Source organism: Giraffa tippelskirchi, chromosome 8 (genome assembly GCF_054371585.1).
Source record: "Giraffa tippelskirchi isolate mGirTip1 chromosome 8, T2T-mGirTip1v1.2.pri, whole genome shotgun sequence".
Classification (NCBI taxonomy): domain Eukaryota; kingdom Metazoa; phylum Chordata; class Mammalia; order Artiodactyla; family Giraffidae; genus Giraffa; species Giraffa tippelskirchi.
The window spans coordinates 141,022,927-141,049,281 of NC_137282.1; the positions used below are offsets into that span (position 1 = coordinate 141,022,927).

Genomic DNA, 26,355 nt, shown 5'->3' on the forward strand with positions numbered 1-26,355 from the left:
AACCAGAGATCAAATTGCCAAATCTGTTGGATCATAGAAAAAGCAAGGGAACTCCCCCCCAAAAAAACCCACCCAACTACTTCTGCTTCATTGACTATGCTAAAGCCTTTGACTGTGTGAATCACAACAACCCGTGGAAAATTCTTATGGGATGGGAATACCAGACCACCATACAACTTGTATGCAGGTCAAGAAGCAACAGTTAGAATCAGACATGGAACAAGGGACTGGTTCAAAATTGGGAAAGGAATATGTCAAGGCTGTATATTGTCACCCTGCTTATTTAACTTATATACAGAGTACATCACGTGAAATGCTGGGCTGGATGACTCACAAGATGGAATCAAGATTGCTGGGAGAAATATCCACAACCTCAGATATGCAAATAATACCACTCTCATGACAGAAAGCAAAGAGGAACAAAAGAATCTCTTGATGAAAGTGAAACAGGAGAGTGAAAAAGCTGGCTTAAAACTCAACATTAAAAAAACTAAGATCATGGCATCCAGTCCCATCACTTCTGGCAAATAGTTGGGGAAAATGTGGAAATAGTGACAGATTTTATTTTCTTGGGCTCCAAAATCACTGCAGATGGTGACTGCAGCCATGAAATTAAGACACTTGCTCCTTGGAAGAAAAGCTATGAGAAAGCTAGACAGCGTATTAAAAAGCAGAGACATCATCTTGCCGACAAAGATCCTTATAGTCAAAGCTATGGTTTTCACAGTAGTCATGTACTGAGAGCTGGACCATAAAGAAAGCTGAGCACCGAGAATTGATGCATTTGAATTGTGGCGCTGGAGAAGACTCTTGAGTCCCTTAGACAGCAAGGAGATCAAACCAGTCAATCCTAAAGGAATCAATCCTGAATATTCACTGGAAGGACTGATGCTGAAGCTGAAACTCCAATACTTTGGCCGCCGGATGCGAAGAGTCAGCTCATCGGAAAAGACCTTGATGCTGGGAAAGACTGAGGACAAGAGAAGAAGGGGAAGACAGAGGAGGAGATGGTTGGATGGCATCACCAACTCACTGGACATGAGTTTGAGCAAATTCCGGGAGACAGTGAAGGACAGGGAAGCCTGGTCTGGTGTAGTTCATGGGGTTGCAGAATCAGACACAACTTAGCCACTGAACAACAAAAACTTTGAATTGTGGCATTATAAGTTACTATTAAAACACAAACACAAACATTATATAGTAAGATAATGCATCGTACTTTCATTCACTGATGGGTGTACCCATTTAGTTTACTGGATGAACCAATTAAGAAGTAACTAAGCTCTGAAAGCGTGAAAGCCTGGAAAGCTGGGTTGTGGTTAAATAAATCAGGAAAAATTCCGGTAGACTAGGGATTAGGGGGTGCTATAAAGAATGTATAGCACAAGCAGGAAAGAACAAAATGAATATTCAAGGTACACTCATGAATAGCCTGTTCACTTTTTAAATTAACTGGGGCATTTAGCAGGGTATCTGAAAGGTAGTGGATACTAAGTTGATACTTACTGATTGTTTTTAGGGGACATGGCGTGTGCCAAAAATTGAGATAATAAAACTACAATACTTGGTTAAAAATAAAAGGTGATGTACCTTAAGAAGTGCATAAAAAGGTGCCACAGGAATTCAGATATTGGAGAGAATGAGAAAAGAGTCTTGAGGCAGCAGAGCCTTTGGAAAGGCTGTAATTAAAATACTGCCCATCTCCCCTTTTCCCGTCTCAACTTAAAAGTCCCCTTTTCAGATAGATTTCTCCTATTACCGGCTAAAATCAGTCCCGCCTCAGGAGTCGCTCTTCCCTCGGCCACTAGTTTACGCTCAGTTCACAGCACTTCACACAACCTGCGATTGTTTTGCTTACTAATTTTATCCCTACCTTCCCAATTAGCCTTTAAACTTCGGAATGGCAGAAACAAGTCCGCCTTGTTCACTGGGATGTGCCGGGCATAAAGTATGTGCTCAACAGACACTTGCTGGATGATCCAGTGTAAAATGTGAAGTCAAAATAGGGTCCTGGTGGAGGGATGGAAAAACGCTGCGTGTCCAGACCTGGATTCCTAACGTAGCCCTTCCTCCGAAGAGCTCCGGGCCATCTTTACACAACGTGCTCCGAGCCTCCAGGAGGGATCCTCGGGGGTGGGCAGGCGCTGCGTGTCGCCAGAGGGGCGGGCGCGGTCTTTCCTCCCCGACTCCAACATCCCGCCCTCGAGTCTGGACCGCAGCCGCTCCCGATCCTCCATCACTTCCGGGCCCCCACACCCAGGGACCAAAGCCCGTCTCGGACCCCTCCTCCACTCGCGGGGCGCGGGGACCATTAACTGCCCGCTGCGGCGCAGGGCGGTGCCGCCCCCGCCCGGCGCCCTCCGCATCCCCCGCCCAGCTCCGCCGCCACGGTCACCCCATTCATCCAGCGGCGGTGCCCGCCAATCACCGCGCGCGCATGGCGCCGCATCTGGCGATGGGGCGGGGCCGCGCCCGGCGCGCGCTCTCGTCCTCTCCCCGCCGGGGCTCGTGCAGGCCGGGGTCATTCCCGGGCAGTGACCAGCCTCCGCCCCTCGGTGACCCTGCGGGGACTTGGGTGGGGGTGAGGAGGCTCGGGGTGAGGGCGCGGAGAGCTGCGCTGCTTGGAAGGCGGGGTCTAGGGTTCTGAGGGTAGTCAGGGCCTCGGAGGAAGAATGGAAAGTGGTCCTGATCTCGCAGCAGCCAGCCCCTCAAGAGAAACCCTAGATCCCTGGTTAGGAGTTGAACATGGACATCCTGGATGAGAGCCGGGAATCCTAGCCTCTGGACCTCCAGGGCTGAAGGCTAGAAACAAAGTGACTCTGGCTCTCTCCCTGCCTCCTCATCCCCCTCCCCCCAAAGCAAAAAATGTTTCAAAGAGGCAAACACTGTAGCCACAGGTACAAAGTTTATTATTAGGAACACGGCGCAACATATAGGAGAGCACACAGACAAGCAGTTTATTTAGTTAAGTCAGAAGCAAGACAGAGATACATACTCCGAGAAAAAGGGTATGGGCATCCTCTCTGGTGAGGAGGAGCATAGTAAAGAGATGATTTTCATTTTTATTTTTTTTTTTAAGGATTTCATTTTCCCAGTTAGACATTTGAAAAAAAAAATTTTATTTTTTTGGCTGAGACACATGGTTTGCAAGATCTTAGTCCCTGTTCATGGATGGAATGCATGCCCTCTGCAGTGGGAGCTCAGAGTCTTAACTAAGTGGATCTTTAGGGTAGTCCCATAAAGAGGTGGTTTAAATCCCTTATATAGTATAATCCTTCTGGGTCTTTGTTTACCTTTGACCAATTATCTTATTTCTTTTTCACACATGACCAGTCCTAGGACACTTGCCAACGTGAGTGTGCATCTTTTTGCTAAGATGGATCCCACTACAGAAGCCTGTGGAGGTATGTCCACCATTATTATGGGGTGGTGTCCTCTCCCATTTTGATCCCCAAGGAGCTTTCTCGCAGATGTGCGCCTGAGGAAGTTTTCCTAGACCTCAGGAGTGGTAATCTTATCTCTTTACTTCAGCAGAGCTCAGCTGCTGCCACTCTCTTTGTCCTTGGAGTAGCTGGGTGAGAACAAAGTTTGCTTTACTCCACTTGACAAAACACCAGCTGTCCGACCCAGGGTCCCATTTGTTTCCTACTTCAGTCCTGACTGCAGTGGACCCATGCCCCTTGGGTCCAGAGAGCCCTGAGGAACATCCAGACTGGCACAGAGGACGCTCCCAGTCCTGAGACGGGCCATTGGGTGGAATTGCGTGGGGCGGGAGAAAACGGGAAGATGAAGAACAAGAAAACCTGTCTCTGGGCAGCTCAGCCCAAGTGTGATGCTAGGGAAGGGGTGGAGGAGAAGCCTGAAGTCCTTAGGCAGCTTTTACAGTCATCTTTTATAACCCAGGAATTAGTCTGCATCGTAGATTTGTTAATGCTTGTCCAGGCTGCTGAAAGTGGGGGTAAAACAAAAGGCTGCTTCTGTTCAGGTAAAGTTACATTTATTTTTGTATCTTCAAAAATTGATGCTGTTGACATCATCTCTCCTAGTATATTTCATAAATGGGCTTTTGTTTTTCTTCTGAACTATCTACCGTAATGTCTTATTCACCATTAGGTAAAGGATTAAGAGGAAACCTAGTGGCTTTTCTGTTCGCGGCAAAGGTCACTCCCTCCTTCCTCCCCCTCTCTCCTCCCTCTCACCCAAAACCTTAAGGCACAGAAAGCAGTTTGTCCACAAATGCTACTAGATAGTTTCACTTCTCACCTAATCCCCCTAACGAGTCTGTAGTGATAGATATTATCACCTGCTTTAGACATCAAAACAGGCTCAGATATTAATCTGGCTAAAGTCAGTTTGTATGTCACCAAGTCTGGGCCCTTTCCACACTTCTTCACCCCCAGATGATGGAATCCACAATAAATGGAGGGTAGAAAGGAATCTAATGCTTTTGGCATCCTTAGCTAAGGTTGGCACATCTAGCCCAGTGCCGGCACTTCTTAGAGTTGGTTTTTCATTGCTTGCAAACTCTGTGAAGTACAGTTTCTGTGCCAGAACTTTGAAAGGTAGAAGGAGAGTTCCTTGAAGCTCTGAAATACTATGTCACATGTGAGCTGATGCCTTTTATGACCCTAGCCTGACTTGAAACAAAACCCCTTTTCGTAATTAAATATTGCCAGCCTGGATGCGGGAGGACTGCCCAGATCTTGCTCAGGACCTTTAGTCTTTGTGGCAACTGGAGTACAGAAAAGTTGGATCAAAGAGTTAATTAGGTCACAGAATGCTTTTTGGAGAAAGTAGCAAATTATGATTCAATTTTGACCTCAATCTGATTTAACAGATTGTCAGGGCGGAGGCTGACTGTTCCACATTCCAGGCTATGGATACACAAAAAATGGGTGAGAAGTTTTTCTTGCCAACTGGGAAAGATCGCAGTTAGGGTGAGGTGCGTTAATGAGCTGAGTGTATGAATAACAGTAAACATAGGCAGTACACACAATGACAATAGATAAATATGAGGCAAGAATTACAGTTCAGCTTTGACCAAGCAGTGTAGGTCAAAAGGCTGAAGGAGAGAAGGGTTCTTTAGGCTCCAAGCTGAAGAGTCAGGACTTTTCTTCACCAAACAGTCAGGGTGGGCTTTAAAGAAATGCCAGGCACTTCCTTGGTGGTCCAGCGGTTCACCTTCCAATGCAGGGGGATCAGGGAGCTAGGATCTAAGGTTATACATGTCTCACGCCCAAAAAATCAAAACATAAAACAGAAGCAATATGGTAACAAATTCAATAAAGACTTTAATAATGGTCCACATCCAAAAAAATCTTAAAAAAATAGAAAGAAATGCCAGTCCAACAATTTAACTTATATGCAGCCCAATTCTTAAACACTTGTTTTTTTTTTTTAACAGCTTTCCTATTGTATTTGGTACAAAATCTCAAATCCTTACTTTGATATAAAGACCTGTACAAGCTGGGTCCTGCTTACCTGCCCATCCGCCCCACTGTCTTCACTGGGTTGAGCTTACCTCGCCATTCAGGGCCACAGAGTCTATACTTGCACCGTACTCATCTCTGTTTCCAGAGCTGAAACTTTTTCTCCACCCCAGGCCTTTCACACATACTGACCCCCTGCCTGTCACCTTACTGCCTTGCCCTCATCTCTTCCCTGTTCCCAACTCATCTGTCCTTCCTTCTCAGCTTCAGGTTTCTTCCTCTGAGGAGTTTCTCTTCTACATAAAGCCCACTATTATAACTCCTATCAGATCTTTTTTTGTTGGTTTGTTTTCTCCAGGTACTTATCAAAACTTTTAAGATATTGTTTTTCGTGTGACTCTCTTTGACATCTGCTTGTCCCATCATCACACCTTTTTTTTTCCCCCCATAAAACTTATAGCTTGTTTTTGATGTCTGCTGGCCCCACCTGTTTTTGGGCTTTGTGCAGACATGCGTTTGTTTCCCATTATATCCAGTCATGTATGGATGTGAGAGTTGGACGGTAAAGAAAGCTGAGCGCCGAAGAATTAATGTTTTTGAACTGTGGTGTTGGAGAAGACTCTTGAGAGTCCCTCGGACTGCAAGGAGATCCAACCAGTCCATCCTAAAGGATATCAGTCCTGGGTGTTCATTGGAAGGACTGATGTTCAAGCTGAAACTCCAATACTTTGGCCACCTCAAGCGAAGAGTTGACTCATTGGAAAAGACCCTGGACAGGGAGGCCTGGTGCGCGGTGATTCATGGGGTCACAAAGAGTCGGACACGACTGAGCGACTGAACTGAATTGAATATCCAGTTGTTAGCACAATGCTTGGCCCATTGTCAGTGCTCAGTAAATATTTCTTGAGTTAATGATCAGGATCAGTTGTTGGGAAATAGTGGGAAGAAGGCTGAGTAAAGTTGGATGGAGCACATTGACTGGGGCCAAGAGAGGCACTTCTACTCAGTTGATTAGACCTGTGGTTGTTCAGTATGGGAGCCACTGGCCACATGTGGGTATTGAACACTTGAAATGTGGCTGAGGAACTGAATTTTAAATTCTATTTCGTTTTAGTTAATTTACATGTTCTTAAGTATATTTGGGGCTTCCCAGCTGGTGCTACTGGTAAAGAACCTGCCTGCCAGTGCAGGAGATGTAAAGTGATGCATGTTTGATCCCTGGGTCCAGAAGATCCCCTGCAGGAGGGCATGGCTACCCACTGGAGACTTCCTTAGACAGAGGAGCCTGGTGGGCTACAGTCCATAGGGTCACAAAGAGTCAGATACAACTGAAGTGACTTCACACACACACACACACACACACACAGAGTATATTTAGAACAAGGTGTGTATGTGAATCTTACTTTTTCCCCTATAAATTTTATGAAATCTAAACAGGGATCAATTTTTGTTGAAAATTTTGTCATCTGAATTGAGAAGTACTGTAAATACCCTGGATTTTGAAACCCCACCCCACAAAAATACTGTAAAGTTTCTCCTTTTTTCCTATTGATTACATGTTGAAATTGTAATATTTTGGATATACTAGGTTAAGTAAAATATATTTTTAGAATTGGTTTCACTAATTCTGGAATATGCCTAAAGAATTGAAAATGGGAACCCAGACAGATACTCGTATACCAATGTTCATAGCAGCATTATTCATAATAACCAAAAGATGGTCACACCCAAATTTCCATCAACAGATGACTCAATAACCAAAATTTGATATATGTAATGAAATATTATTCAGCCTCAAAGAGACATAACATTCTGACACATGGTACTACAGAGATGAATCTTGAAAACATTATACTAAGTGAAACAAGCCAGCCACAAAGGGAAAAATATTATATGACTCCACTCACGTGAGTAGTCAGATTTACAGAGACAGAAAGTAGAATAGAGATTATAGGGGTCTAGGGGAAGAAGGAGATGGGGAGTTAGTATTTAATATAGAATTTCTGTTTGGGATGATGAAAAGTTCTGGAAATGGACAGCAATGATGGTTGCACAACATTGTGTACTTTAATGCCACTGAACTGTACATTTAAAAGTGGTTAAAATGTGAATTTTATGTATACTTTACCACAATGCAGTTTGAAAAATTGATTTTACTTTTTCCTTTTAAAAAATGTGGCTTCTAAAACAATTATCCACCAATTACAATTAAATTTAAAAACACACGCACAGAATATGATTTCTAGAAAATTTAAAATTATATAAGTGGCTTTCTCCTTATGTTCTGTTAGATGGCACTAAGTGAAACAATTGGGAGCCCTGGGGGAGGATGAATACATTTCTGCGATGAAGGTTTCAGTAATGTCCATGACACCAGGAAGTCTGTTTTACAAGGAGGGCAGGAGGGTGGCAGATAGTGATGAACCCAAGAATTTAGGATTTGGTGGAATATGCTATGTATAAAAAGGCATATGAGGAAAAGCCTGGGTAGAAGGAGAGCGTGCACAGTAAGATTTAATCTAGATGGGGCTTCCTTTGTGGCTGAAGTGAGAACCTTCTAGAGATAGTATTTCCTTTACTGTAACAGGATAAGTTGACAGTAAGCCCAGTGTAATGTTCCTTAATTGTTATGGGATCGAATGAGTACCTAGTGTGAAAGAGCTTTCTAATCTGAGCAAGAGGCTCAAGTGAGGTGAGAGGTGTAGCTGAGGCACAGGTAGTGTTAATCACAAGTATGAGATTCTTTTTCACTGTGATCATAGTGATGCTTTCTTTCTGTTCTGGCTTCTGCAGAGAAGCTCAAGCTTTGGGGCTATTTCTACCAGTGCCACATGTTTGATCTTTTATATAAAACCATGAGAAGGTTCACTTGTTATGACTCCTTGATACTTCAACTGTAGAAACCCACTTTTCCAAATTTCCCTGGTGATCCAGTGGTTCAGCCTATGCGATTCCACTGCAGGGGTCACAGATTCGATCCCTGATTGGTGAATTAAAATCCAGCTTTCTGAGTGGCATGGCCAAACTAAAAAGAGAAAAGAAACCTACTTTTCAAAACATTGCACTGTTTTAAGTTTAAGAATGTTCTTGGAGAATGACAGTCTTCGTGTGTCCAACATTGTCCTATTTGTGAGGTTTTCGACCACCCAGAAACCAGGCAAGTACTGGCCCAAACACAGAATGTGCACTGGGCCCGAGGACAAATGGTATGGGAGAAGATGGAGAGACACCAGCAAGACAAATTCCACTGTTGGGCATGGTCTGACACTCGGAAGCCAGTGTGAGACCTAAGACCCAGAATGGGTGCGGGGCTGATCTTGTAGGTTCTCAGGGATTTGAGCCTGACCCCAGCATGTGCTTTTGAACTGTGGTGTTGGAGAAGGCTCCCGAGAGTCCCTGGGAGTGCAAGGATATCCAACCAGTCCATCCTAAAGGAAATCAGTCCTGATACTCACTGGAAGGACTGATGCTGAAGCTGAAACTCCAATACTTGGGCCACCTGATGCGAAGAGACAACTCATTGGAAAAGACCCTGATGCTGGGAAAGATTGAAGGCAAGAGGAGAAGGGGATGACAGAGGATGAGATGGTTGGATGGCATCACCAACTCAATGGACATGAGTTTGAGCAAGCTCCAGGGGATGGTGAAGGATAGGGAAGCCTGGCATGCTGTAGTCCATGGGGTCACAGAGAGTCGGACAGGACTGAGCGACCGAACAACAGCAACAACCAGCAGCACATCCTTACAGCCCTCCACACAGTTTAGGAAACAGTTCAGGTCTTTGAGCTTGCCCCAGATTAAGGATGGCCATCACTGGGGCTGGACGCCAGGTCCAGCCTGTGCAGAATGATGTAGGCATCTCCAGAAGTAAAATTTCATCTAAGTTGGGCTGAAACTGACCCTGACTGGGAATATAGGGGGGAAAACTCAAGTTCACCGAAGAAAAATCTCTATGCCTAGAATATGAATTCAAAACTCTACAAAAAAAAAATAATAAATGCAGGGATATTCTCTGTGCAGATGAAATCAGATGCATAGTAAATGCTAAACTGTTTGTACCAAAAAAGTTTTTATTTTCTCTATATTTATTGCTATTTTTAGATTAGTGTAGCTTAGTTCTTTTTAAAGATCTCTGTAAGGTCTAAGATTATATCCTTGTCTGACTATTTCAGTAGTTATCAAAATTCAGTACCTGGACCAATTGTCTATAGCATTGTTGCTTTGTTGCTGGTATGGGGTGGCGGGTGGGTAAGGAGTATATATTTAATACTACCCAAATTCCCACATCCTAATCTCAGTGAAATTGTGTCTTTGATGGGACTTTACCCTTAACTTCTATTGTAATGGCCAGATCATGGCTAGGACTTTGCATTATGTTTTTAGATATCACAAGTGCTTGAGTTACTAATGTAAGTTATTCCTGTTTGTCAGTTCTAAAAAGAAAGCTATTTCTGTCCATTATTTAAGACATTCCATGGCTGTTGATTTAGATAGTAAACAGTCTGCCTGCAATGCAGGAGATGGGGGTTCAATCCCTGGGTCGGGAAGATCCCCTGGAGAAGGGAATGGCTACCCACTCCAGTATTCTTGCCTGGACAGATGAGCCTGGTGGGCTGCAGTCCGTGGGATCACAAAGAGTCAGACACAAAGAGCGACTAACACTTCCACTTTCATGGCTATGTTTGCACTTGACCATGTAGGAATTAGAGGTAGTTATCTGAAAATAGAGAAGGATCCACTTTGGCTGGAGTCTCTTAAGTAACAATTGGTTTAATTTAACTTGATAATGATTCTAGCATCCATCACCTCCCACTTCAATGGAAAATGTGAGCATTACAGGGAAACGAAGAGGCATGGGGAAGAAGCATTGCTATTAAATGCTTCTATTGTCTGAGATTAACTTTACATATATGTTGCCAAACAGGAGACTATGAAAAATCACTATGATATAAATTAGCAAGTTTCTTGACTCATATCTTCTTATCTGTAATGCCAGAGAATGCATTTCAACAACAGATGCTAAGGGACTATGGAATAATCTAAACCTTTTATTCTAGTAATAACTATGTCACATAAATGTCAAGGTTCTTTAGCTTTTTGAGTGGCTCTGGGAAAGCTCTAGTGATATTATATGTAATGTGATTACAGTGTCTGCACTAAATTGTCCTGGTATGGACATTTCTGGGTTCTAAACTTGTGGTAGTAGTTACTGTAGTTGTTGATTTTTATGAACAAAATTAATGGTTATAGTTTTGTATTGTTTCTTATGTCTTTGTCTCTTGACAGGAAGCTATCTTCCTAAAATCATGTGAATATTTACATAATAATGTTAATTAGAAGTTTAATAGGAAGGGCAGAAACCATTGTGGCTGTTTCTATTTCCTAACGTGTTAATAAATTCCAAAATCCATGTCTGTTTTAATGAATACAGATTTTAAAATCAGCTAAGCAGGGCTTCCCTGGTGGCTTAGTGGTAAAGAGTCCACTGGTGAAAGCAGGAGACATGGGTTTGATCCCTGAACTGGGAAGATCCCACAAGCCTCGAAGTAACTAAACCTGGGCACCACAATGAAGAGTAGCCCACACAGCAATGAAGACCCAACGTGGCCAAAAATTGATAAATGAATAAGTAAGTAAAATTATTAAAAACTTCTAAAAAATCAGCTAAGCAACATCATAGCCCTCAATATAAAAGGAAATCAATGATTCGCTCTCAGCATTATAGATTAGCAAATCAAACTGTCCTTTAATATTGATCTTGTACCTTTTTTGGCACCTAGCTTATTTGACTTCTATGCAGAGTACATCATGTGAAACGCTGGGCTGGATGAAGCATAAGCTGGAATCAAGATTGCTGGGAGAAATATCAATAACCTCAGATATACAGATGACACCACCCTTATGGCAGAAAGCGAAGAAGAACTAAAGAGCCTCTTGATGAAAGTGAAAGAGGAGAGTGAAAAAGTTGGCTTAAAACTCAACATTCAGAAAACTAAGATCATAGCATCCGGTCCAGTCACTTCATGGCAAATAGATGGGGAGACAATGGAAACAGTGAGAGACTTAATTTTTGGGAGCTCCAAAATCACTGCAGATGGTGACTGCAGCCATGAAATTAAAAGGCGCTTGCTCCTTGGAAGAAAAGTTATGACCAACCTAGACAACATATTAAAAAGCAGAGACATTACTTTGCGAACAAAGGTCCATCTAGTCAAGGCTATTGTTTTTCCAGGAGTCATGTATGGTTGTGAGAGTTGGGCTATAAAGAAAGCTGAGTGCAGAAGAATTGATGCTTTTGAACTATGATGTTGGAGAAGACTCTTGAGAGTCCCCTGGATGCAAGGAGATCCAACCAGTCCATCCTAAAGGAGATCAGTCCTGAATATTCATTGGAAGGACTGATGCTGAAGCTGAAACTCCAATACTTTGGCCACCTGATGCGAAGAGCTGACTCACTAGAAAAAGACCCTGATGTTGGGAAAGATTGAAGATGAGAGAAGAAGGGGATGACAGAGGATGAGATGTCTGGATGGCATCACTGACTCGATGGACATGAGTTTGAGTAAGCTCTGGGAGTTGGTGATGGACAGGGAAGCCTGGTTTGCTGCAGTCTGTGGCGTCACAGAGTCAGACATGACTGAGCGACTAAATTGAGCTGACTGAATCTTTCTTGTCAGTTTGAACATGCATCTTTTACACAGTTGTGCAATTTTGGTTCTGCCTTTTGTTTTTGTTTTCTGGCCTCACCACGTGGCATGTGGGATCCTAGTTCCCTGACTAGGGAGTGAACCCATGCCCCCTGCAGTAGAAGCTCTGAAGCCTAACCACTAGACCTCCAAGGATTTCCCTGGCTCTACTTTTTCTTAACCTTCTAGTTAACAGTAATGTTTTTCCATTGCTACATTATCTTTTTATAAGATGTCTGTTAAATGACTACACCACAGCCATTGCCTAAGCCATTGGTGCTCAGTGCAAATGTCCAGGCATTGAACCAAACCTATTAAACTCAAAATACAGCTGACCCTTGAGCAGGGAGGGAGAGATCAGGCATACTGATGCCCCAAAGTCCAAAATCCAAACATAACTTTACAGTGGGCCCTCTGTAACCCAGATTCCTCTGCATCCTTGGATTCAACCAACCTTGGATTCAACCAACCTCAGATTGGTAGTACTGTGGTATTGACTATTGAAAAAAATCTGCCTTTAAGTGGACCCATGCAGTTCAAACCTGTATTATTTGAGGGCCAACTGCACTGGGAGTTGAGCTCAAGAACCCCATTTTTGCTTTATCAAAAGCACTCGCCGAGTTTGGGGAACAGGGAAGGAAACAGACACAAAGTCCTGCCCTTCCAGAGTCAAAATGCATCAGCACCTTTTCACTTTCTAGGAGTCTGACACCCCTATGGAGTAAGCCCCAGGCCTGGTGTTAAGTGTCTCTGCTTGTAGCTTCAGTCCTGTCCTCTTACTGTGAAAGAAATGTGTGACCTCTAATAGCTGAAGAAGTTTGATACTGCCCTTCTACCCCTTTCTATTAAACTTGAATCTGCATAAATTTGAGCTTCAGAAGAAGTTTTGGAATTTTAGGGAACTAATTAGGCAACAGAGAGTGAAAAAAAGTGTGCAAAATTTTGACAGTAGGTCACTGAGTCATGTGGCCAGAATGAGGCTTGTGGAGCTGAAAGCTGCACATTTAGGCCTGGTTTGAGATCAGAGCAGAGGGCTTCGGGAGAGGCCATTTAAGTTTTGGGTAACTGAGAGTGTTTTGAGGTTTTTGAGGAGGAAAAATAAGATTCTACCTGGATTAAGAAGTTACTTTGGCAGTGGTGAGAAGGAATCACCAGATGGGAAGAAGATGAATCAGAGGGTGTTTACACAGAACTTGTAATGAAATTATGGACCCATAGCTAGTAAAAACAGAATGACGTGGCTGCAGAAGGAGAGAATTCATGAAAGTGATGAGCATCTGGGAAATGGTAGCATTCATTATCTAAAATTCAGGGCAGGGGCTTCCCTGGAGGTCCGGTGGTGAAGACTTTGTGCTCCCAATGCAGGGGGCACAGGTTTGATTCCTGGCTGGGAAACTAAGATCCTGCATGCTGCTTGGCACAGCCAAAAAAAAAAAAAAAATTCAGGGCAATAAGCAGGCTTTTGACAGATGTGAAGAACATAATGAATGCAATTTTGAATATTTTGTACCAGTTATCTAGGACAGCACAACTCATATCATTTATGCCAAGTAATTATATTCAATTCAGCTCAACATGTATTTCCAGAGTTCCTACCACTTGTTACGGGTTAGAGATCATACAAAGATGTATAAGACAAATCTTGCCTTTAATAGCTTTCACGCTGATGAAGAGAATAAATACAAGCAATAATAAAAGGTGAAATACAATATTTCATAAGAGAGGTACAGGAGCCATCCAGACCTGAAGAAGGAAAAGACTATAGTCCTTTAGGGGTGAGCCCTAATGGTTAGAATAGCATAGGCTAGGAAAATATTTTTTTTAGTTAAAAAATGTTTGTTTCTTAAATACCAAAAATATCTATTGAAATCATCAAATTCAGAGACATCTAGTAAGTGTTAACTCAGTGCACACCCAAGTATAGTGAATATACTACCAAAATCTTAGTGAATTTATTCCTAGAGAATGACATGAGATGTGTAGGTGAAAATACATGCCTAAAAACTGAGAAGAAAAAGATTGGCAAAGACTATTTGGGCTATTTTGACATACTGTAGACTATATTTGAAATTCCTAGGTGGTTCAATGGTAAAGAACCTGCCTGACAATGCAGGAGATGTGGGAGACTCAGATTTGATCTCTGGGTCAGGAAGATCCCCTGGGAGGAGGGCATGGCAACCCACTCTAGTATTTTTGTCTGGAGAATCCCGTGGACAGAGGAGCCTGGCAGGCTGCAGTCTATGGGTTTGCAAGAATCAGACACGACTGAGTGAATGAGCACACAGACTATACTTATAGAATGGAGATGTGCACACTTTGGTGATCTCTCATTTCTGCTTCTGAATCATCTGAAATAACCAAGTCAGTAGGCTTTCTCTGGTGCAATCAGTTCCCAGGCAACTTGCCAGTTGAGGTCAGCTTCTCTCTCTTCTTTTTTTCCCTTGACTTCACTGCTGGGCATGTGGGGTCTTAGTTCCCGGATCAGGGATCACACCCAAAACATGGAGTCTTAACCACTGAATCTCCAGAAAGTCCCAAGGGCAGCTTCTGTAAATGCTACAGTGAATACTGGGAGCACTTGCATAAATGTCTTTTACAACTCCTAGATTTTTTAGTACTACTTTTTTAAGTTTATTGATAAAAACAAATATGCATTTTCTTCCAAACTGTCAGTGGTAAGTTCTCTGATAAGTGGAACATGAGAGCCAGGCTGTGCAGCAAACTGGTCAGTGTTCATCTCCTCCCACACGCAAATCTTCCTTTTTTTTTCCTCCCTGGAAAGAAGTTCATGCCTGGTGGAGTCTGGTACAATTACAACTAGTGCGTGTTTGTAATTGTAAATGAAAATTTTTTCATTTTTCCTTAGAATATCCAATCGTTGCCCCAGAGGAGGCAAATACTCCCCCAGCATCAAGTATTACACCAGCGCCTGCTCTTTCTGACCACAAACGTATGTTTTCAACCACACGCCTTCTCTCCTCCTCCTTTTTTGCAGTTTCCCCTTTTCTTTGCATAGTAACTAGCTGCTTCCTGTCTCCCAGCTGGGCAGTATTTTTTTTTTTTTCATATCTCTAGTATCATAAGAGTTAGGACTATGGCCCATGATTCTATTGGCTCTTTTTCCTTGTTGTTGATGATAAGCTTTATCTTGTTTTCATCGTCTTTGCTTTATTTAATAATTGTGAGGTTGGCTTCTAACAGCACATCGTCATTAATTGCAGAGTGAGACAGCTCAGGAGGTGTGACTCTGTGTCCTTTCAATAGAGGTGATATGTCATCATTTTCAACTTGAGTGTTCTCTGACTCAACAGGAACACCTGTCTTCTCCTGCTTCTTGTCTCAGGGCTAGGAGGGTGACTGGAACCGCCAGCCACAGCAGACTTCCCAGCATCTCTCAGCCAAAGCCGCTGCCCTGTCCCAGAGAGGATGCTCAAGATGACCTAGGATCAGGATGGGATCTGCTCAGCACAGAGTGTTGATGTTGTCTGCTTTTACCTTTAAATTTTTTTATTACAGTCACATTGGCTTATAACATTGGTTTATAACTCAAGTTTCATGTGTACTACATTATATTCTACTTCTGTGTGCCCCATAGCATGTTTTCCACCCCAAATTTATTGACAGTTTCCGCCCGTCACCCACTGTTGGTAGCCCTCCCTCCCCTCCTCCCCTCTGTGCCGCTTCCTATGTTGTAACCACTACTCTATTCTATGCATCTACATGTTTGTTTTTGTTTTGTTTGTTCATTTATTTATTTAAAAAATTGATTTTGATGTGGCCCATTTTTAAAGTCAGCTTCCCAGATGGTACAGTGATAAAGAAACTGCCTTCCAATTCAGGAGATGCAAGAAACTCGGGTTCCATCCCTGGGTTGGGAAGATGCCTTGGAGTAGGAAATGGCAACCTGCTCCAGTATTCTTGCCTGGAAAACTCCATGGACAGAGGAGCCTGGCAGGCTACAGTCCATGGGTTCACGAAGAGTTAGACACATCTGAGCAACTGAACACACATACACATTTTAAAGTCTTTATTGAAATACTTACAATATTGTTTCTGTTTTATGTGTGTTTTTTTGGCCACAAGGCATGTAGCATCTTAGCTCACCCACCAGGGACTGAACCAGCACCCCCTGGATTAGAAGGCGAAGTCTTAACCACTGTACCACCAAGGAACCCCCCTATTATTCTTTTTATTTGTTTATATTCCACATAAGGGTGAAATCATACAGTACTTGTCTTTATCTGTCTGACTTATTTCACTTAGCATGACACCATGTAATTTCATCCATGTTGTGTGCAAATGGCAAGATTTCAGTTTTTTAATGCCCGAGTAATATTCCATTGTATGTATGTACTACAGTTTCTTCTTTTTTTTAGTTGATTTACAATGTTGTGTTTATTTATTTTTTGGCTTCACCTGAGGCATGTGGGATCTTAGTTCCCCAAACAGGGATCGAACCTGCATCTCCTGCATTGGAAGGTGAAGTCTTAATCACTGGACCCGCAGGGAGGTCCTTATACCATAGCTTACTTTTTGTTGCTATTGTTGTTCTTTTTGGACTTTTAATTAATTTATTTTTAACTAAAGGATAATTGCTTTACAATATTGTGTTGGTTTCTGCCATATATCAACATGAGTCAGCCGTGGTATGCATATGTTCCCTCCCTCTTGAACGCCTTTCTACCTCCTGCCCCATCCCACCCCTCTAGGATGTCACAGAGCACCGCTTGACCACAGCTTCTTTATCCATTCATCTGTCGACGAACATTCAGTTGTTTCCATATCTTAGCTATTGCAAATAATGCTGCTGTGAACATAGGGGTGATATATCTTTTCAAATTAGTGTTTTTGTAGTCTTTGGATAAATATCCAGAAGTGGGGTTGCTAGATCATATGGTAGTTATATTTTTAATTTTTTGAGGACACTCCCTACTGTCTTCCACAGTGGCTGCACCAATTTACACTCCCATCAACAGTGTATAAGAGTTTTCTTTTAAATATACACTGGTTCCAACTGTTTGGCTTAAGAATCTAAGTTTAAAAAAATTTCTACTTTGTTTTTGTATGTTTCTGTTTATAAAAGTAATACAGATTCATTGTAGAAAACTAAAATTGTAGAAGGTTAAAGTTTGAAGAAAATAACCCAACCTACCCATCCTATCACAATTCACTATTAATGTTTTATTTTATTGCCTTCCTGTCTTTTTTCTTTCGTTTATAAAAACATAATTTATACACATTTACTTTAGTATGTATATATACATATACACATATATACATACATACATGTATATGTATACATACATATATACATACATATATATATATATATATATATATGCATACATGCTTAGTTGCTTCAGTCATGTCTAACTCTTTGCAAGTCCATGGACTGTAGCCTACCAGACTCCTCTGTCCATGGGATTTTCCAGACTAGAATACTGGAGTGGGTTGCCATGCCCTTCTCCAGGGGATCTTCCTAACCCAGGGATCAAACTCAGGTCTCCTGCACTGCAGGCAGATTCTTTACTGCTGAGCCACTGGGGAAGCCCATGTATGTATGTTTATAAATATAAAACATACTAGATTTTCACTATAATTTTATAATTTTTCTTAGCAAATTTTGTGTTTTTTTAATGTTTAAACAATAAATACCCTGTACTTTGGAGTTGCCTGTGTTTCCCTCTGTTACACATTTACTTGATACAAGAACCCTAGCGTCTGGTCAGCATGGGACCTTTGGCCCCATTTCATTAAGTACAGTAGATGCCTAGGAGGGAGAATTATGCCACTTTTCCAATTTTGTTTAGAGTATCCTAGTGCATATACATTCATGTCAATAGTCTAGTGTATAGTTTGATTATTCTAATGCAAGACTGGATAGAAATGAGCAATTCTAAGTTGTGCCAGAAGCTGTTTAATCAAAGTCTTGGACCCAACTGGGGCCCTCCCATTAAATATACCCATGCAGTGGTCTACACAGGCCTTAAAAATTACTTTCACAGAATTTATCCTCATTTGGTCAAATGCTCAGAATCTCCAGTTGCTGCAGTTGTATTCATATAAACCCAGATGTTTCTAGGGTTCAAGATTGGCTGCAGCTAGGAGTAAAGACTAGTGCATTCAGGGAGTAGGAAATTAAAAGAGTGAATCACCCACCATCTCTTCCACCTTCTTTCTTTTTTGAAACATTGCTTGTGGCCACGTCAGTGGAATCCAGACCACAACTTCAATTGTGTTTCTAGAAAACCATATATAAGTGGCCACTCTGATAGGTTCTTATCAGGGTCAGCTGGGAAGAGAGAAAAATCATTTCTAAACTTTACTGACATCTGTGGAATTCACTAAGTAAGGTGGGTCAATAATTAAAGACAAGTGTCTGAAAATTCAGAAAAGACTTTTTTTTAGTCCTGTAAAGAACAGCCTGATTAGCTTAAATTAACTCTGATGTCAGCTACCACTATCTCCAAATCCATAGCCGCCCCCCAACCCCCTGTCAATTCAATTGTCAGTTGTAGGCATTAAGTATTCTTATAGATAATTTAGGCAGAAGAACTTGGATGTGTGTTTTAAATGTTTCTTGTTTTAATCACTGTTTTGCTGTGTAGTGTTTTCTCAAAAGTGCTTCAGTTTCTGCCAGAAAAAGATGTTATTGTAGAGCATAGCAAAGGGCAATATTCTCTAAATTTGGAAACTTCTGAATCTGAATGCCTTAGGACTGAATCTGTGACACACTCCTTGATATATGGTTAACCAAGGTGGGTCAGAAGATGAGGGTATAAGCGCTTTGGGGGTAGGGATACCTACAGCTTGTGGGTTTCAGAGTTTTTTAACCTTACTTTAGATAGTTGTGAACAAGAGTAGCAATAGCTGTCTATTAATCAATAATAATAGCTAAATTAATCAAACATGTCAACATGCAGGGTGCCGTGTTAACCACTGTGATGTTCTTTACTGTGTTTCATCTTCATCACAGTCCTGTAAGGTGGCTGGAGTGATAATCCCCATTTTGTAGAACAAAAAAGGTTAAGGGCTTTTCCAAGGTCACAGAGCCCATAATGGCAAAGCCAAGACTTGAGCCCAGGTCTTCTTGATTACAAACATAGGCTGTCAAGCTTTATGCTGTGTACATTACTTCTTGGTGATTGACTCTTTTTGTTTAGTTGCTAAGTCGTGTCCAACTCTTTGCCACCCCATGGATGGTAGCCTGCCAGGCTCCTCTGTCCATGGGATTTCCCAGACAAGAATTCTGGAGTAGGTTGCTATTTCTTTCTCCAGGGGATCTTCCCGACCCAGGGATTGAACCTGTGTCCCCTGCACTGGCAAGCAGATTCTTAACCACTGAATCACCAAGGAAGTCCTCAGCATCTATTTGTAATAAAAGTTCTCATATTCTTGCTGTTCTTCAGTCACTCTGTTGTGTCTGACTCTGTAACCGCATGGACTACAGCACGCCAGGCTTCCCTGGCCCTCACTATCTCTTGAAGTTTGCCCAAGTTCATGTCCATTGAATTGGTGATGCCATCCAACCATTTCATCCTCTCCCACATTCTTCTCTTTCTGCATAATTTGGTGCATGTTTTGGATTACCCAGTGAGTGAATTGAAAGTCGCTTGGTTGTGTCTGACTCTTTGTGACCCCATGGACTACACAGTCCATAGAATTCTTCAGGCCAGAATACTGGACTGGTAGCTGTTCCCTTCTCCAGGGGATCTTCCCAACCCAGGGGTTGAACCCAGGTCTTCTGCATTGCAGGCATATTCTTTACCAGCTGAGCTACCAGGAAATACCCAGAGGATAAATAAGTATTGTATCAAGAGATATATGCATGTTTTTGTTGTAACACCTGTCTAATATGCATTATCTCTTGACCCAATAGTTTCACTATTAATATCCTCTGGATATTTCATGCATCAAATTACATATATAATTACATATATGTCTGCAGAAGAAAAGATGTGTGTGTATGTATGTTTGTACAAGGGTTTTTTTTTCAGCCTTGATTCTTTTATTGCTTAAACAATGATAACCAGCATTTATTATTTTTTTAATGAAAAAGAAGTATTAAAGTTGGTGTTATACTCATGTGTTGTGAGCATGGGTACACATACATTTACACACACATGCACACACACACATACAGAGGACCTTATCTCTTTCTGAGATTTCTTCCTAAAACCACCTTACAGGGCAATTGTTTTATTATTTTTTTTTTTAAAGGCTTGTTTTTTGTTTTAAGATATATTTTAGCCCAGATCCTCTAGGAAGCAGTCAGAGGCAAAAAAAAAAAAAAAGTGCTGACTCTTGATTTGGAATTGCAGTTCCCAGGACTTGAGGGTGAGAAGTAAAGGGAAGGTAAGGCAGGAAAATTGTGAAGCAACACATCAGTTCTCACTGGCTGATCTTTTGTAATAAAGTGCAAAGGGACTCAGCTGGTGGTTGGGCTGCTGGAGGAGAAGGAGGGAAGAGAAGGGAGAGGGAGGGAGGAGCTGGGCCTCTGAGTCGTCTGCAGGAGAGACAAAGTTGGGGGAGTTTTCTTTCCAGTCCCTGGCGGCTTCCCAGATGGCGCTAGTGGTAAACTTGCACACACATCTCTCGCTCCTTAGTGGTTAAGATTCATCCTGTGCCCCTGAAGTGCAAGCACAGAGTCCAAACCACTGGACAGTCAGGGAATTCCCTCCATTAACCTTCTTAGCTGCTTTCCCTTTATCAGGCACACAATCTAGTCTGACCCATCCTTGGCCATGCTCTGAGCTCTAACTATATATACTGCAGAGTCTTCCTCTTAAGACAGTGGTGAGAATGGTCTTGGGGACCCCCAGGAGTGTTTCCTGCACACATTAACAAGCCCTTAGAGAGGTCTCTCTGATTGTCATTCTTAAATATCACTGTCTTTCATCACCCTGTAGCTCCTTAACCAGCTTTATACCATCACTGTTATTGTTAACAGTGGGACTGTGGTACTTTGGTTCTTAGCATCACTGCCACTTGATGGTACCATATACATCTTTGTTTTCTGTCTCCTCACTTGGACTGCAGGCTCCACAGAAGGCAGGCCTTTGTGTGGCTTTGTTTTCTGTTGTATCCCTGGTGCCTAGATCAGTATTGGGCACTTAGTAGGTCAGTGGTAACCAGGAGCATGCAGGAGGAGGATCTTCATTGATTCTGTGCCCCTTTCCTGCTTAAAAAAGGTAATTACTATTCAATTGCTAAATATAAACACCACCTAAGCAGCCCTTGTATAATCAGTATAATGTATTTCTTGGGTTCCTCCTGTTTGTTTTTAGAATGACCAAATGTTATACCAAGATACAGGACCCATTAGGTGATCTAATCAGTCCTTTATAGATAAAAGGATAACTTAGATTCATCACAAGAGCTGCAAAAGTTAGGGAGGAATAGAAGGATTTGATTCCTTAAGGTTACAATCTAAGATGGAAGGATAAGATATAAGAAAAAGGGAAATAGTTTGAGACAGTACATTATTATGTGTCGAATTATGTGTGTAACTTCATAATTAGGATTTTATAATCTCATAAAGGGCATCCCTGGTGGCTTAGATGGTAAAGAATCTGCCTATAATGTGGGAGACCTGGGTTTGATCCCTGGGTAGGGAAGATCCTCTGGAGAAGGGAAAGGCTACCCACTCCAGAATTCTCACCTGGAGAATTCTATGGACAGATGACTATTTAAGCAAATGATATCTTTACAGTGTTCAGTAAAGACCAAAGCAATGAGAATTACGGTAGGGGGATGGGCCTGGGGAGCAGACTGGAGGGAAGGATTTATTTTGTCTCGAAAAGTGGCCGTGTTTTCTGGAGGAAGGGGCAGCTAAGCTCAAGCTGAAAGGATGCAAAGAGTGCTGGTCAGACGTGGAGGTGTAAGGATTGAAGGCATAATGCAGAGGGAACCATACAAATAACGAGATGGAGAAACAAAAATGCTGAGCACAACTGAAACACGGCAGCTCTCTGGCATCTCAAGGGCGGGACAGGGACCTGGGCCAGAGAGAGAAGGAGGCAGAAGAAGGTCTTGGGGCAGACTGTGCCTCTGTGCTGAGGGTTCGGACTACTTTATCGGTTAAGAAATGGGGAGACCCTGAGGGATTTTCGCTGGGGATGTGATAAGATCAGATCTTAGGTGATTCTGATAGAAGGTGGATGACACACTGGATGCAGGTGGAGAGGAGAGCTAGGAACAATGAAGAAACTTTTGAGGTTGACGTCTCTGGTGTGTGTTGCTGGAGATCTGAATTAGGAAATCTCTGGAAATGAAGTAACACTTTTAAGGTGTTTAGAGATGTTTCAGAAGTAAATTGATTGGAAGGTCTCAGGGATTTGGGAAAGTGCTCAGACGAGTGTTTATAGATAACTACAGATTGTATTGTCAGGTCAGAGAGAATGTCAAGACCACAATTTTCAGGTTGTGGTCTTAGCCAGGCAAACTAGGGGAGGGACAACAAAAACACACACACACAATGCCCCCCCCGCCAAAGATAACAAAAAACCCTGAAAAGTCAAAAAAAAACAAAGTGCATCTCTACCTCCACCCTCATACTCAAAGTGACTCAAGTCCTTTGTGTTCCAAGGGTCTCACACAGAAATGGCGCGTGGATGAGCCCAGTTACACTAATTCAGTGTTTTTAAACTCCCCTATTCCTGATGCAGAAAAGCCTTTTGGGGTTTGCACATAGTCACCTTGTTGCGCTGGACAGAGCCTTGGCCAAGTTGGAGAAGAGGCCATTGCAACTAAGAATGGCAACTTAATCATCTGTGACTCAACCCAGAGTAGGTGATTCCCTGGGTTGCATGCATGCGTTTGTAGTCACTTCAGTTGCGTTTGACTCTTTGTGATCTTCTGGACTGTAGCCCACCAGGCTTCTCTGTCCATGTGATTCTCCAGGCAAGAATATTGGAGTGGGTTGCCTTGCCCTCCTCCAGGGGATCTTCTGAACCCAGGGATCAAACCCACATCCCCTGCAACTCCTGCATTGCAGGTGGATTCTTTACCTATTGAGCCACCCAGGAAGCCTGATTCCTTGGGTTACTGACTCTCTAACCATCTAGACTAGTCTCAGTGCTCCCTTTGTTTCTTTGTGATCCTCACCCCTCCACTCTCACTAAACTTGTCACTCAAATGATGTTGGTGCCCACCACTGATTTCCAACCCTGACAAGACTGCTTCAGGCTGAATGTCAACTTCCACAAGACCCTGAACCTCAGTATATGCTCACTGTAACACGTTAGCAAGCTAAGTGACACACCCACAGGTGCCATGACAGTTCCAAGACATGGACCATGGTTTCATCAGATTCTCAAAGGGATCTATTGTCCCAAATAGATTAAGTGGAAAGAATGTGGGATCTGGAAGCAAAAGAAAATCACCCAAATCTTTCCTGGCTGTGTGATAGTGTTGAGGCAGACTTGGTGGCTGACTGCTGCCCAGCTCCTCAGCAGAGTGGACTGAGTTGGTCCAGCTGATCTGGTTTTCCCTCCTCTTAAGGATGGGAAAGGTATGACCTACACCGGGCTCAGTCATGTCTGACTTCTTGTGAGCCTATGAACTGTAGCCCACCAGGCTCCTCTGTCCATGGAATTCTCCAGGTTGAGGAATTGATGCTTTCAAATTGTGGTGCTGGAGAAGACTCTTGAGAATCCCTTGGCTTGTGAGGAGATCAAACCAATCAATCCTAAAGGAAATCAACCCTGAATATTCGTTGGAAGGGCTGATGCTGAAGCTGAAACTCCAATACTTTGGCCACCTGATGCAGAGAGCTGACTCATTGGAAAAGACCCTGATGTTGGGAAAGACTGAAGGCAGTCTTGGTTCCTCTAGTCAGCACCATTCAAAGACCTATGATGGGAGCCACAAATGTAATTCTAATTTTCTCTTGCCATATAAACAAGTCAAAAGAAACAGGTGAAATTGATTTTAATAACCTGTTTTATTTCATCCAGTATGTCTAAAATATCCCTTCAACTTGTAATCAAGATAAAAATTGTTATTAGGATACCTTACATTCTCTTTTGGTACGAAGTCTTCAAAATCCAGTATGTATCTTGACTTATGACTTATCTCAATGTGTCTGAGCCATATTTCAAATGCTCAATAGACACATACAAGCTAGTGACTACTGTATTGGACCACCCTAGGCAAAGCCTCCGCCACCTCCCAACTCAAAAGCCCTGTTTTATTGCTTTCGTAGCACTTACCACAATCTAAAATGAGCCTGTTATTTGTTCTTTATTGCTTACTGTTTGTTTTCACTCCTAAAATGTCAGCTTCATGAGGGCAGAGATTTTAAACAGTTCACTGCTGTGTGCCCAGTCATCAGTACTTTGTAAGCACTTTTTAAATGGTTGAATGAGTGAATGTTTCCTTGCTACAGAGGTGAATAAATAATCAATAATTTAAAAATTGGATGAAACTGCCTGGTCTCTAGAGGCATTTGAATATGTGACCCCTGCTTCAGCCAATCACTTGACTTTTCTGAGCCTCTATAAAATGGGAATAATTTTATCAATTTCATAGGGTTATAAGTATTACATAATGATGGGTGTGAAATTGTTTCATGAAATATAATGCTCTCTGTAAATGGCTGTTCTTATTATTAAGTGACTTGCCCAAATGTAGATAGTAATTGGGCAAGCGATAGACATTTTTATCTATCCAATTACTATCTATGATAGTAGACATCTATGATAGACCAGAGGACGAGATGGTTGGATGGCATCACCAACTCCATGGATGTGAGTTTGAGCAAGCTCCAGGAGATGGTGAAGGACATGGAAGCCTGGTCTGTTGCAGTCCATGGGGCTGCAAAGAGTCAGACACCCTGAGCGACTGAACAACAACAACAAATGATAGGCTAGTAAATGTAGATAGTAAGAGTGTGTAAGAGTGGGGTTTTGGAATCATGGCATCTTGGCCCTGCCACTCACCAGTCACGTGACCTGGACATGCTGCTCACACTTTCTGACCTACTAAAACAGAATCTCCAAGGAAGCGGCCTGGCAAGCTGGATTTTTGACAAATGTCCCAAGTGATTCTCATTATCAAGCAAGTTTGGGAAACACAGGATATGAAATTACTGCTCTGCCAGGGTTATCTGTGATTCCAGCTAAGACACGGTTACCCTGTTAACCCCCTGCATCTAAGTTCGTGCCCAGCTTTGGACAGATTTGTGAGCAGCCTTGAGAAAGATGATAGCATCTTATCAGCTAGATCGGCCATATCACCCTTGTGGTCCTGGGGTGACAGAAGCTGCTGCCAACCACCCTCCTTCTCTCACTTGAAGGCTGATGGCATCAATTATCTGGTCATGGTGTGCTTTTCAGATCAGAAACAAAAGTCATGACAGAAGGCTTTCGGAAGGAGCAGCAGACTCTTTCTCCCTTAGAAAGGTCAGATATCTAAAGGAGGGATCCCTGGTGGGGGCCACCCAGAAGGCACTCGCCACTGTTGACAGGCCCCAAGTAGAATGTCAGGGACCAGTGTGAAAGCCTTGTGAGTTGTGCCAGTCCTTTTGGGTTGGAGTATAGAACAATCAGAAGCCTGCAAACAGAACATATAAAATGTTTCCTCTCTAAGGTGAATTTTTAAAATATTTATTGCCCTCTTCTAATTTTCTTTAGGCATTATTTAATATTTAGTAAATATTTAGTACTTGAAAGTTCCCCCCACTGCCCACCTAAAACGTACTGTCCTCAACTTCACTGAAAATAAGAGACGTTTAGTGCCATCTTTTTATCTTTTCTTTTTCTTTCATCTATCCAGTTAACAAGTATCCAGAAGTCAGCACCCTGTGTTGGCAAGAATATGGGAATTAGATACTCTTTTACATTGCTGATGAGAGTATAAATTGATCCAAATTCTTCAGTGAGTTGTGGGGGAGGGTGTAATTCAGCAATAAACACAAAAATTATGATTGTATATATCCTTGGATCCAGTCATTTCATTTCTATCATTTGTCTGTTAACATATATTCAAAATATCACATATTCATATATACAATGAAATACTGTTCAGCCTTAAAAAGAAATGAAGTTCTGATATATGCTACAACATGGGTGAACCCTGGCTCAATGGAGTAAGTGACATTAGCTACAAGTAGTTTGTAAATGGGCTTCCCTGGTAGCTCAGCTGGTAAAGAATCTGCCTGCAATGTGGGAGACCTGGGTTTAATCCCTGGGTTGGAAAGATCCCCTGGAGGAGGGCATGGCAACCCACTCCAGTATTCT

At 42.4% G+C, this 26,355-nt stretch overlaps 1 long non-coding RNA gene across 2 annotated transcripts in view; it reads left to right on the plus strand.

Annotated features, from left to right (window-relative positions):
* Window positions 1-26,355, plus strand: part of LOC145516258 (uncharacterized) — a 42,556-nt gene that overhangs the window by 9,295 nt on the left and 6,906 nt on the right. Inside the window, exon 5 of one of the 2 annotated variants that reach the window (XR_014061243.1) lies at window positions 3,334-3,404. This is a non-coding gene — a long non-coding RNA (uncharacterized LOC145516258). Of the gene's footprint in view, window positions 1-3,333; window positions 5,339-26,355 lie in introns of those variants that run through there. The other variant, XR_014061244.1, reaches the window with a different exon arrangement.